The sequence below is a fragment of the Dipodomys merriami genome, unplaced genomic scaffold, assembly GCF_024711535.1.
Source record: "Dipodomys merriami isolate MVZ:Mamm:240054 unplaced genomic scaffold, mDipMer1.0.p SCAF_19, whole genome shotgun sequence".
NCBI lineage: Eukaryota > Metazoa > Chordata > Mammalia > Rodentia > Heteromyidae > Dipodomys > Dipodomys merriami.
In genome coordinates, this window is record NW_027203270.1 from 10,415,001 (window position 1) to 10,427,724 (window position 12,724).

A 12,724-nucleotide genomic window follows, 5' to 3' on the forward strand; every position below is an offset into this window, starting at 1 on the left:
TAAGGGCCTCAAATACCAGGTACTTTGCCACTTGAGCCACATCTTCAACCTTTTTTTTGCCTTGGCTGTTTTGAGTTTTGTTTTGTTTTTTCACGAGTTGTGGGGCTTGAACTCTGGGCCTGGGCGCTGTCCCTCAGCTCTTCAGCTCAAGGCTAGTGCTCTACCCCTTGAGCCACAGCACCACTTCTGGCTTTTTCTGCTTATGTGGTGCTGAGGAATCAAACCCAGGGCCTCATGCATGCAAGGCAAGCATTCTACCACTGAGCCACCTTCCCAGCCCCAGCCTTGGATGTTTTTAAGGTAGAGTCTTGCTTTATCTTGAACTGCCCTGGGCTGGGATTCCCTTTTCTTGTGCTTCCCTATGCCCCTGGGGACAGCAGGCACATAACATTGTACCTAGCCTTTGATTTTTTTTTTTTTTGTCGGCCGTGGGGCTTGAACTCTGGGCCTGTGCACTGTCCCTCAGCTCTTCAGCTCAAGGCGAGCGCTCTACCACTTGAGCTACAGCTCCACTTCCAGTTTTCTGGTGGTTTATTGGAGATAGGAGTCTCACGGTTTCTCCTGCCCGGGCTGGCTTTGAACTGCGATCCTCAGATCTCAGCCTCCTGAGTAGCTAGGATTACAGGCGTGAGCCACCAGCGCCAGGCTCCTAGCCCTTGATTGAGATGGAGTTTTATGAACTTTTATCCCCAAGCTGGCCTCAAACCACAGTCCTCCAATCTCTGCCTTTAAAGTAGTTTAGGATTACAAGTTTGAGCCACCATGCCTGACTTATATGCTTCTAAAACATTAAAAAAAATTAGAACCAAAAGTCGGTGTTCTTCTCAGTAAGTGCCAATTTCCTGGTTGTTAATGTGCTTGAACCAAATTCTGTATATTTGGGAATATTCTGTAAGGTTCCTTTAAGGGCTCTGTTTTGCAGATGTTGTTTTGTACTATGGAATGGTCCTTCCCAGCAGAATGTAATGCATATTGCATCACTTCCTTTGCAAGAGAATTGACTCCAGGATCCTTGGGGTAGGGTAATTTTCTCATTGTTTTGCACAGGGTGTATTACCTGTTTATGGTGTTAAAACTCTGGTGAGTCACAGCCAGAAATTAAATGAGATTTGTAACACCTGTCAGCTGTAGTGTGGTGGGTTGTATGCAAACTGCAAATAAAAGTTTAATGTCCAGAATAGTGTTATCTTCTTTAAACTTTAGTCACATTAAAAACCAAACCATATCCACTTTTTAAAAAATCCATGTTTCCAGCTTCTCTTGAAAAATCAGAAGTTCCAGTACAACTTGTCTGCATTTCAGAATGGGAACCATATCCCAGAGTAACTGCTGCTAGCTTTATTCTGGGCACATGCTTGTCAGAATCCCACCATGCCCTACTTACAACCTGTCTGTTTCACTTATCTATCTGGCTCTGGCTTCCATAGGCATTTTAGTTTGATTACTGTCTTAATGGTCTGATTTACCAACAACCTAATGCTGCCAAAACAGAACTTTTTGCCTTTTTATAATCTATATAAATAAATATAAATAAAATGAAAACGTAAAAGCATACTAACAACTGAAGAATCATCTGATAGTTGGAATTTGAAATTTTTTGTTCTTGTAACTTACACAAAATTCTTTCAATATGAAAATTGTTTTTAAAAGCTAACACTAGCTTTCAACTACAGACTGTCAACAATGAGAAAGATTTTTCTTCCCTAAATGACATATCTTTTAGTTTGAATTTGAGGGAAGGAGAACATGTAAAGCCAACCTAATTGATAAATGTTCTATGAGTTATTTTCTAGGAAAACATATTTTCTTCTATTGAGATTAAGAAAAACTTTTGTATGAAAATATTTTTGTGTGCATTTACAACTGAAAACCATCCAGTTGTTAGTGCCTCGTCATAGTAAAGCACTCTAAGTATAAATAATTGTATTGTTTCTCTGCATCAAAAGAAGCACCTTCACCAGCCACTGCTGGCTCACACCTGTAAAACTAGCTACTCAGGAAGTTAAATTCTGAGGATCACATCTACAATTAGCTCTCTTTGGCTGCAGTTTACTTACTTATCCACAGATTCAACCAAATGCAGACAGAAAATATTTGAAAAAAATGAATTCTGGCAAGACCCAAAAAAGCAAACTTTGAATGTACAGTGTGTCAAGCACTATGCTGAATCTATGCAAGTGAGCTGAGTAAGGGCATTCATTGCATTAGGTATTATAAGCAATATAGAGATGATTTAAAATAGATGGGAGGATGTATATAAATCATATATAAATACTGTACCTGAGCATCCTTAGATTTGAGTATCCACAGTAGGTTGGGGGGGGGGGGAATCTTTGTGTTTTTTTTGGTTTTGGATTTTTTTTGGTCATGGGGCCTGAACTCTGGGCCTGGGCACTGTCCCTCAGCTCTTCAGCTCAAGGCTAGTGCTCTCCCACTTGAGGCACAGCGCCACTTACAGCTTTTTCTGCTTATGTGGTGCTGAGGAATCAAACCGAGGACCTCATGCATGCAAGGCAAGTACTCTACCACTGAGTCACCTTCCCAGCCCCTGTGTGTGTGTGTATGTGGGGGGGTGTCTTTGAATCAATCCCCTGTGGATACCAGAGGATACCTGTATGTCTATTTCTTTTGCTGCATTGAATACCATGAGTTCATATTGACAGTTGTCATTTCAGTACAACATATAGGGGTTTATTTTAGCTTACATATTTGTAAATCCCTTGTGCAGTGAAAAAAAAAACATGGTTTCCATTATCCTCAGCATATTTTTTTTTATGTTCTCAATCCTCCTATATGTGACTAGTTTCCTCTGCATGAAGACCATTGCCTAGAGCCTGGCCCTGCTAGACCCCTGGGCTGCTCTTGTGGAATCCTATCCTGGCTCCACCAAACATACAGTGAGCCAGCTGAATCTTCAGCCCCAGCTCTGCCAGATATGCCAAACATGCTAGCCAAATCTTTGACGTTTTAAATTTAGATGAATTACAAGCAAAAACTTAAGGCAAGCATTTCCTGAAACTTAAAAGAATAAATAATTTTAGCTTTTCAGTTGCATCATTTTCAGTTCTTACTGAGGATGATGGGACTTGTTTATTAAGTACAGGTTTGGACCTAATGCTGTTTATAAGTAGCCTCAGCTTGCTTTTATGTTGGTGAAATGTGCCATTATCAGACATTTAAAGTAACTGTTGATGAGCAGATGAATCCAGGGACAACTAAAGATTTTCTTATGGGCCCATGTAGCTCGCTAGTGGTTGAGGTGGAACTTAAATAAAAAATAAATATTATATTATTTGTCTTAAATTGGCAGCCAGTTCATGTACATAAATTCCTTTCTCGGTTTGACCTAGCAATAAAAAGGATTTAATTTCTGCTTAGAAGAACTAAGAAAAAAGTGGGAAAATTATTTGTTTTTTCCATTTCCTGGTGTACTTGATCTGTTTTTAGTTTGCTTCTTTTCTTTGCCACTGCATTCTTACTCTCTTAGTTCACTTCCTGCTGTCTGGTATTCCTGAGGATAGACAACACTTGGTTATTTCCACAAGTGGAGATGGACCAACTAATTAAAGCAGAATACTACTTTGTCCAGTCTAGGTTTGTTTGGAATGTGCTAATTTTTAAAACTAGAAGATTTTAGTAATGAACCTCTCAATAGTACCAGGTCTCTTTTAACTTTGTAAAAACTCCCTTGAGTCCCATGATTGTGTCCTAGGAATAAGTTCTTTTTTAAAAAAATCTGGCTCATGAGATCTTAGGAAACTTGATTACAATCTAGAAGCAAAGCTATGCAATTCAGCATCTCAAATAGCATTGGGAGATGAAAACTGCAGAGTGGTAAGTGTCTTTGAACATCTCTAAATTTAGCTCTCCTTACTGAAAAGAACCCAACTATACTCTAAGGATAGGTATTATCCAGAGGCCCCAGGAAGCAGCTGTTGATATTTCACTTGGGGATACCACCTGACATTCTTAACTTTCCTTTAAGGGCTACTGGTATCAGAGGAATGACATTGGGTCCAGATTAGCACTGTGAACATTTCATATGCCCCCAGGACACTACCAACATGATAATATTGTGTGTGTGTGCCAGTAGAACCTTCCTCTCTCATCTGAAGCTCCTGTCAATAGCCTGAAGGCAAGGTTGATTAAATTGTAGAAGTCCAGTACTACTGACAAGAAAGCAAGGGAAGCCCTCATTCAACCTGATATAAGGGAGCTTATGTGCATAGATGTATACACATGCACCTGGGCACACGCACACACACAAAACAAAAATGACAAGTGTAACAAGTATAAGGATAATGCAAAAATGTAAATATGGAAAGCTTTATATGAGGAAATAATGACCTTTAAAGATGTTTCATACTTCTGACAAAACCAAGAGCAAGGAAGGACCAGCTCTCTGACCATTCATTAATTTAGTTTTAGTTTTGAAATCCTCCGTTTTTTTCTGCTACCACATTCTTGCTATTAGTCCATCTCAACCAGAAGAGCTGCTAAATTTATACAACTCAGGAGCATGGGAGGCACATGCTAGTTTTTCTACCTATACACAGTCTATTTTGTAGTAGAAAAAGATCTCTTCCCAAGCTACTGACAACTTTGCATTGTCAATTTTTTCTAAACAGAAATGATGATAAAGTGATTGGTTTAGAGGTATGATATTTTTCTTCTAACCTGCAACTAGGTATATGTCAACGAATGAGGGTTTGGGAAGTGTTCTCTTTAGTAGAGCATTGTTGCTCAAGGATAGCTCTCTAGCACTTGAGTCACAGCTCCACTTCTGATTTTTTGGTGATTAGTTAGAGATAAGAGTAACACTGACTTCCCTGCCCCTGCTGACTTCAAACCATGATTCTCAGATCTCAGCTTCCCAAGTAGCTAGGATTACAGGCATGAGTCACAGTGCCCAGCTATTAGTAAACTTGTTTTGCAAATTTATATTAGCATACATTACAGAAAGGAGTTTTATTGTGATTTTCCATACAAGGTTTTTAGAGTTTCCTTATGCTGTTCTCATATGTATATATAATACACTTCAATTATACTTATTACCAACCTCTCCTTACCCCTTAATTAGTAAGCTTACTATTAGTAACACATGGGAATCATTTAACATAGTTCTAAGCACAGAGTAGGTTACCGTAAATATTTAGTGTGGATTTTTGTTGGTGGTGGTGGTGGTCGTCGTGGGGCTTGAACTCTGGGCATTGTTCCTGTGCTCTTCAGCTCAAGGCTAGTGCTCTACCGCTTGAGCCACAGTGCTACTTCTGGTTTTCTAGTGGTTTATTGGAGATAATAGTATTATGGACTTTTCTGCCCAGGCTGGCTTTGAACCATGATCCTCAGATCTCAGCCTATTGAGTAGCTAGGATTACAGGCACCCATCTAGTGTGAATTTTTGTAACAAAATAGGCTTACTTGATTTCACTCCATTCATTTGCTTACTTGATTCACTCCATTCACTTGACTTTAACCACTTAATTCTCTTCATTGTCTCCTTCCACAACTACTCAACATGTACCCAGCATGTACTCAGGCTATGAATACTTTGCTGATAATTTTAGAGATGGTGTTTAGTGAGCTTTTCTACTCAGGTTGGCTTTGAACTTCAGGTCAGCCTCCCGAGTAATTAGGATTACAGGTATGGGCCACCAGCTTCTGGCAGTTTATTATAATACTGCTTCATAGTGCATTCAAGTGTTGATAATACTACTTAGAATGCATAATTAATATAAATTCAGGTAGTTGTATGTTTCTGCTATTGAGATTTCTACCTTAGGTCTGAGTCACCTTTGTTTTTCTGGTTGATTAAGATATGATATAGCTAACTACCTCCCCAGCATGCCAGATTGCCAGTAACAGGCTACTATAATAGAAAAATCTGGATTTTAAAAAAATGTTTATTATAAAGGTGATATGCAGCTACTCAAGAGGCAGAGGTAGGACTATTATAGTCCAAAGCCATCCAGGCAAAACAAACTAAGAAAACAAACTAAAAGCCTAAGGGATGGGGACATGGATCAAGTTTTAGGATGCTGGCCTAGAAAGTATAAGGCCTTGAATACCCTATATATATATATATATATATATCTTTTTTTGGTCGGTCCTGGGGCTTGAACTCTGGGCTTGGGCGCTGTCCCTGTGCTCTTCAGCTCAAGGCTAGCGCTCTACTGCTTGAGCCGCAGCGCCACTTCCAGTTTTCTAGTGGTTTATTGGAGAGTCTCACGGACTTTCCTGACCGGGCTGGCTTTGAACCAAGATCCTCAGATCTCAGCCTCCTGAGTAGCTAGGATTACAGGCATGAGCCACCAGCGCCCAGCTCCCAGTATATATATATATATATATATATATGTATATATATATATACATGTATATACATGTATATACATGTATATATATGTATATTTTTTTAATGAATGTTAGGGAAATTAACATACTGCTGACTGAAAAGGAAAATGTATTTTAAAAGGAAATATAATGTCCATTATTATTAATGGGACAGTTTTGTAAGGCACAGTGGCTCATGACTATAATTATAACCACTTTGGGAAGCTGAGATTGGGAACACTGAAGTTCAAGGCCAGACCAGGTGAAAAGTTACTGCGATCTTATCTTAGGCAGTAAAAAGCTGGGTGCAGTGGTACATGCCTTTCATCCGGCTATATGGAATGCATGGAGTATCAAAGTCCAGGCTGGCCCCAGCTAAAAAAGAGACTGAGACTCTAGCAAGTACAGGGACCTAAATTCAAACCCCAATAATTGCCAAAAGAAAAAAAGAATACCCTCTATGTTAAATGTTTTCCTAGCTTGTGCCGGACTCTAGGTCTGATCCCCAGCACCACATAACAGTGGAGGTATTAACAATTAATTTTAAAATCAATCATACAGTGTTTAATGGGAATTTCATTTTCTATGCTATACATAGCCTGTTTCAATCACAATCATCTCGAATGATTTTTTCCTCTGTTGTTTCTGTGTTCATTAATAAACAGCATCATGATCTTCTTAGGTGAGCATGTAAGACCCGTTCTCCCCCCCAGCTTCTTCTTCTTTCTCACCTTTCAGGTCCTGTTAAGTAACCCTGTCTGATCAGTTCTTCTATTCTTTTGCAGGGGAGCTTGAACACAGAGTCTGGGAGCTATCTGGGGGCTATTTTTGCTCAAGGCTAGCACTCTACCACTTTGAACCACAGCCACTTCTAGTTTTCTGGTGGGTAACTGTGGATAAGAGTCTTGTGGACGTGCCTGCCTGGGCTGGCTTTGAACCGCAATTCTCAGATCTTAGCCTCCTGAGTAGCTAGGATTATAGGCGTGAGTCACTAGCACTCAACCAATTCTTCTATTCTTAAGGCCCTGTTCTCCATCTACATCACACCTAGTCACCCCTTCTTGGGAGTAGAGCAATTATCCCCTTAATGGCTCATCAGCAACAGAGTCTCTTATGTTCAACAGCCAGAGGGAGGGTTCTCAAAATTAGTGAGGATCCACATTCCTGTAAGGCCTGTGTGATCTGGTCCCTCCTTGCTCAGCACTCTCCCCTTGCTGTCTCTGGTGAACTGTTGACACTGACTTGCTCTGCATTCCTCAAAAGATTTGTCCTTTACTCCTCCAGAACAGTGCACATTTTTCTTGCCTCTTCTGGAGCCCCTGTTCAGTGTCTGCTCTCCTCCTTACTTGCAGTAGGGCAGAAACGGGGCTTCTGTTTGTTAACCACAGATCCCAACTTGGAACATGGTGCTGAAAGTATTAATTGGTTGAATGAACACTCATATAAAAATAAAATCAAAGACATTTATATAAACACTTAAGACAGTATTACTCAAAAGAAAAAATAGGAGTTAGTGTGCTTATGCTATTTGTATGCACCAATAGTGAATTAAGCACTTCATGTAGAATATCTCTTTTATTGAAACAGTCCTGTGAGGTAGTCTGTAGTTTGGATTTTTTTTGTCTTTTGGGGTTTTTTGTAGTTTGGGTTTTTGTTTTTTGGGTTTTTTTTTGTAGCTTGGCTTTTTTTGGTTTTGGGTTTTTTGTTTGGGGGATTATTTGTTGTTGTTTGGTTGTTGGCAGTTGTTTATGAATCATGCTCTCATCATCCTTTTGCTTTAGATTCTAGAGATCTGGGACTATAATTTACAGGCATATACAACCAAGCCCAGCTAGTTTGGATGTTGAATGTCCCCCGGATCCCATGTATTAAAGCTAGAGTCTCACCCCTGTTTGGAGGTGGTAGAACTCTTAGGAGGAGGTTTACTGGTAGGGCTTTAGGTCACCTGCATATGCCCTGCCTCAACATAGGGTTAAAGTGACAGGTCTATTCAGTCATGGACTGGAAATTCCAAAGCCTCATACCAAAATAATGCTTTTCTGTTTATAATGAATTTTGCTATCTCTGGTATTTTGTTATAGTAGTAGAAAGCTGACTGACCATACTATAATTGTCCTGTTGATTTCAGGGTGCCTTTTTATTTTTTGAACTAGTATTTGAACTCAGGACCTCACACTTGCTAGTCAGAGGTGCTCCACCACTTCAGCCACACTTCCAGACCTTTTTGGTTTAGTCATTTCTGGAATAAGGTCTCACACTTTTTGTCCAGGCTGGTGTGAACAGAGATCTTACTACTTATTCCTCCAGGATGAATGGCATAACACTAACTCATTGGTTGAGAAGGAGTCTTGTTGATGTTTTGTCCGGGTTCACCTGGAACCACTACCCTCCTGTTCTCAGCTTTTTGTATAACTGAGATTATAGAGGTTAGCTGCTGTGGCCAATCAGAACACACTTTGATAATTGGTACCCACTTCTTTCATCTATCTCTGGCCAGGGAACATCCATGTGCTACATAGGTAGGCTTTGCTACTGCTTCTCAAGTATTCTCTTTTACATAATGAATCATAGGCTTTAGTATATCAAGGTCAAAATTAAGCATCAGTTACAAATTTTCTTAAGTTAGTGTAAACCAAAACTGCCTATGTACAGATTGTGTAATCACTTAAACAATCAGATGTTGGGTAATATAAATTTTAGGAAGTTCTTTGAGCCCTTCTACTCCTGATCTGTGCTAGATAGCCTTCTCTAAGCTTTCACAGCATTTTTTCTTTGTTATTGCCTTAAATAATTTCTGAAGCAATGGTGTGTGTATGTGTGGAGGGGACAATAGGAACAAGAGAAGAATGTTAAAAAATAATTTCTAAACTCTCTGTAATTGTGCTTGCCACATGGCATTCTGTTAATGTAAACTATTGAGTATAGTAATACCAGCTCTTATTCTTTTCTGGAACTCAAGCTCTTGGCTTCAGTGTCTGGCACATGACACATACTGTTTACACTACCGTGCAGAGCCAGGATTCAAAGCTCCCAGGCCTATGTGACTTGCAAGTTCACAATCATTCCAACTGATGTCCTTGCCCATCTCAGAAACACCTAATCATACAAAGAGCATAAAACTATGTGACTCTGTTGCATGGAGGCTGTGATTTCACCAAAGGAAACAGAGGCAAGATGTTTGTGTCCTTGGGAGAGAGTCTCATCTAAGAACTGAGAAGGTGGACTGACCCTCATTGAAAGTTGGCAGTCAACCTAGTGAATGTTGCATAAGCAGGTGAAGAAAGGGGTCAAAGTTTTGTGTGCTTTGAAAGTAAAACTGTAGTATAGGCTGTCCTTTCAAATGATCCAATATTGGTTTACAAACCCACACCCAGGAAGCAAAGTCTCTTTATAGGTAGAATTATGAATTATATGACCTTTGGAGAAGAATTAGACAACAAAATGTAAATTTAAGTTTCTTTTCTTTTTTTTTTTTTTTGGTCGGTCATGGGGCTTGAACTCTGGGTTGGGCACTGTCCCTCAGCTCTTCAGCTCAAGGCAAGCACTCTACCACTTGAGCCACAGCGCCACTTCTGGTTTTCTGGTGGTGTATTGGAGATAAGAATCTCACAGACTTTCCTGCCCTAGCTGGCTTTGAACTCCGTAGCTAGGATTACATGCATGAGCCACCGGCACCCAGCTCACATATTTTTTAAACTAGCATTTTCAATTCTAGAAATGTGATCTACAGTTATACAAATATATATGCCAAAAGAAATATATACCATTACATATGTATAGACGTATAGACCTGTGTATTTATATATATACCCATGCATACACATACAGTGTTTATATACATAAAAGTATATATACATTTCTATATTCATTTGTTTACTCTGTGTATATAGTGTACATGCATGCATATGCATATATATACATATAAATATTGCATATATATGCATATGCATGTAATATTCTTTTTTTCAGGTTTTTTTAAAAATAAGTTTTTTTATTGTGAAAATACTGTACGGAGGGGTTACAGTTACATGAACAAGGTAATGAGTACATTTCTTTTTTTTTTATTGTGAAAATACTGTACAGAGGGGTTACAATTACATGGGCAAGATAATGAGGGCAAGATGAGTACATTTCTTATCAAGCATTGTAGCCTCCTCCTTTGTTTCCCCTTCCCATCCCTTCCCATCCTCCCCCCAACCCCCACCCAATCCTCCCTCCTCCCCCCTTTCCCCCCTCCCCGCACCAAAGTTGTAAAGTTCATTTTTGACATAACGACTTGTACATCTCATTGTTGCAATGGGTCCACCTGTATCCCTATTTAAACAATTTGTTTTTCCCCTTTCCCTCCACAAATTATACTGATATTAAATACAGTGAAAGCAGGGGTTATACTGTGGGGGAGGGACATACAAAGCAACAAAGAAATAATCTTATAAATGTGTTAGAAACAATCGCAAGAAAGAAAAAAAACATTTGAATACATATCTTAGGGTTCATTTCCTTAATATCACCTTATCTGACCTTTTCTGCTTGTCTCAGACATATACTAGATATTGCAAATAAGGGAAACCATGGGACCTATGTTTCTTTGGACCTGACTTCACTTAATATAATTTTTTCAAAAATATGGAACGCTTCACAAATTTGCTTGTCATCCTTGCGCAGGGGCCATGCTAATCTTCTCTGTATCATTCCAATTTTAGTATATGTGCTGCCGAAGTGAGCACTGTAATATTCTTTTTGGTATACATGTATATTTTTACTTTTTACTTTTTTTTTTTTTGGGTCCGGTCGTGGGGCCTGAACTCTGGGCTTGGGCGCTGTCCCTCAGCTCCTTAGCTCAAGGCTAGCGCTCTACCACTTGAGCCACAGCGCCACTTCTGGCTTTTTTCTTTTTGCTTATGTGGTGCTGAGAAATCGAACTCAGGGCCTCAGGCATGCAAGGCAAGTGCTCTACCACTGAGCCACCTTCCCAGCCCCTATTATTACTTTTTAATACATTTGTGTATACATGTATGTGTGTATACATAAACATACAAGTTGGATACATTATCCATAGCAACAAAAGATTGGTGACAATCTAAGTGTCTAGAAGGGATGAATTCAATGTATTATCTGTATATTAGCTTATAAAATGGAATATTATTCAGGCCTGAAAATTAAGTTTTTCTCTGTTTACTTCCATGAGGCTCTTGCCTCTTGCTATTTATGTAAAAAACAGCCATGTATTTGTGTATGCATAAATTATTTCTAGAAAAAAATAAACAGCAGTAGTTGCCTCTTAGGAGTGAAGAAGCTGTGAGAAAGATGGGAAAGAAACATTTTTACTATCATTTCTCTCTCAAGTACTTTGCCTACTTGTGACTAGTAAATTAATAATTATTTAAACTCATTTTCTAAAGAGTCTGGAATTCGTATTTTTAATTAGCAACTTTTAACTTAGGTATAATTTCATATTTACAGAAAACTTGCAAGCATATTACAAGAAGCTCCTTTTGTTTTTTCCAAACTGTTTGCATTTTGTTTTACTTGTTTCTCAGCTTTTTTTTTTTTTTTTTTTTTTTTTGCCAGTCTTGGGCCTTGAACTCAGGGCCTGGGCAGTGTCTCTGAGCTTCTTTTGCTCAAAGCTAACACTCTACCACTTGAGCCACAGAACCACTTCCAGCTTTTTCTGTTTAAGTGGCACTTCAGTACCACATAATCAAATCCAGGGCTTCATGCATGCTAGCAAGCACTCTACCACTGAGCCACATTCTCAGCCCTCAGCTTCTTTTATATATTTTATGTAAGCAATTGGAGACATCATTACCCCTTATTTCTAAATAATGTATGCCTCTTTAATATTCTGTTACTTAACTGCAGTGCAATGACCAAAATCAGGAAATACAATTTGACATAATTCTAGTGTCTAATTCAGAGCAAGTATTCAAATTTCTCCAGTTGTTGCAAAAATATCCTTATAAGCAATTTCCCCCCTACTCTAAGATTCAGATTAGGAGTATGCCATGTATTTGTCATTTCTTTCTAATTTCCTACCATCTGGAATGCAGTTCAGATCTCCTCTGTTTTCTTGACCATGTCGTTTTCCAGTTATTTTATAGACTGTCCTTCAGCTTAGGATGTCTTGATGTTTGCTACTGGTTAGATTCAGGTGACTAGCTGTGGGAACCACAGTAGCAGCTGCTGTGCCTTTCTCCCTGTCTTTCCTGGAGACAATTATGGCATCCTGAGACATCCTGAGCCTCTCCGCTGCAGGAAATGAGGTTCTCCTTCAGGCACACCTGGAAGCTCTTGGGCCATGTGTGTAGATCTTGAATCTGGAACTAGAATATCTTAACTCACACTTTTTTTCTCATTACTTTGTCAACAACATTAAGAACCATCAGCCAACCTT

General features: G+C 39.2%; 1 protein-coding gene and 1 non-coding gene across 2 annotated transcripts in view; one reads left to right on the forward strand and one right to left on the reverse strand.

The window, feature by feature from the left end:
• Myo1d (myosin ID) overlaps window positions 1–12,724 on the forward strand; it is a 303,418-nt gene that overhangs the window by 66,185 nt on the left and 224,509 nt on the right. The gene's annotated exons all lie outside the window — the stretch shown is intronic.
• LOC138831216 (U6 spliceosomal RNA) lies at window positions 10,951–11,057 on the reverse strand. The gene has a single exon (XR_011373164.1). It is a non-coding gene; the product is annotated as a U6 spliceosomal RNA (small nuclear RNA).